General features: G+C 30.9%; 1 non-coding gene across 1 annotated transcript; it reads left to right on the top strand.

Annotated features, from left to right (window-relative positions):
- The first annotated feature begins 1,153 nt into the window (after window positions 1-1,153).
- TRNAW-CCA (transfer RNA tryptophan (anticodon CCA)) lies at window positions 1,154-1,227 on the top strand. The gene has a single exon. It is a non-coding gene; the product is annotated as a tRNA-Trp (tRNA).
- Window positions 1,228-1,471: the final 244 nt, after the last annotated feature.

Here is a 1,471-nt window from a genome sequence, read left to right as displayed (position 1 = left end):
TAATATTAATATAGAATATAGAAATTAAATAAAAAATAATAAAAAAATAAAGTAATAATAAGTAATACAATAATTTTAATTTTTTCTAACTATTTTTAGAATTGCTGCACAGTATTTTAGTATCTTGTAAAATATGCTACTGTTGTCCTAGCTGCATTTCTGTTTTCACTTTATTAGAAATTTAGCTCTATTAGTAATTTAATTGGATCTTGAACCCTAGTTTTGCTTAGGTTGAATCCTTTTTTTCTTTCTCTTCCCCCCCTTCCTTATTCTACCTAATTCTAAAATAAAAAAGGGGGGGGATTGGTTACAGATATTTGATTGTATCTCTAAATTTCTTAACCCCTTACCATGTCAATAACTATAATGAAAAAAAGGGGAATGTCAATGCATCTGGAAATAAACGATTAATCTCGATCAATAAATCTGCTAAAGAACCAAACCATAGAGTACTTAGTACCGGTGCTATGGAAAGATATGTTTTTAGATCGCGCATTTCAAATCCTCCTTCTTTCTTCTTTATTGTATTACATTATGGTAATACATATATAATCAGATGTATATGTAGTTAAGGACTACTTGTATACTTGTATTTTTACGCAAAATCCCCAATCCCTAATTCAAAATTCAAATTGAAATGGACAACGATTCGATAGATAAGATTTTCCTTTTCTTAAAACAGAAAAATACGCCACTTTCCACCTAAAAATAGAATTGAGAGAATTCCCGCGAAAAATATTCATTTATTATTTATTATATGTTTGTTATATAATATGAGACCAAAAAAAAGAAGAAATGAGCAAAGAAATTTTGTATATCAATAGAGAAAATAAGGATATGGAAAACAAGACAGGGATTCTCTACAACGACACTGTAGACCAATTGAAAGGGATGTAGCACAGCTTGGTAGCGTTTTTGTTTTGGGTACAAAATGTCACAGGTTCAAATCTTGTCATCCCTACCTATTACTTCTCCTCTGAGCAGTAACGTGGGATCAATTTTAGATCGATTAAATAAAATTCAAATCAGACATACATTATTTTTGAATTTTATGATATTGTATATAATAGTATAGGCGTACAAAATGTATTGGGGTTAAAAAAAAAAGAATGCTCATCTTTATATTTATAGTCTTATCTATTGTGATAAGAAGGCGCTCTTAGTTTAGTTCGGTAGAATGTGGGTCTCCAAAACCCAATGTCGTAGGTTCAAATCCGACAGAGCATGATTCCGCTCTCAGTTGTTAGGTCGAAGGAAGGTTGAACTCAAATAATTGAACAGCAATCTGAATCTGAATTTGACCTCCCATGAATTAAAGAAAGGAGGAGGGGAGGTCAGTCGAAACAAAAAAAAAGAGATTTTAATTAATCAAAGGTCCAATTGATCACCAGGTCTATATTGTAAATATGCAGTTACGAATAATCCAGCCAAAGTAATAGGATTTAGACCTACGACGATTCCAAAAAGAAAA

Source organism: Carica papaya, chromosome 2 (genome assembly GCF_054855325.1).
Source record: "Carica papaya isolate Zhongbai chromosome 2, ASM5485532v1, whole genome shotgun sequence".
Classification (NCBI taxonomy): domain Eukaryota; kingdom Viridiplantae; phylum Streptophyta; class Magnoliopsida; order Brassicales; family Caricaceae; genus Carica; species Carica papaya.
Note: the sequence above shows the minus strand (reverse complement) of the source record. Positions and strands in the feature narration are given on the sequence as shown.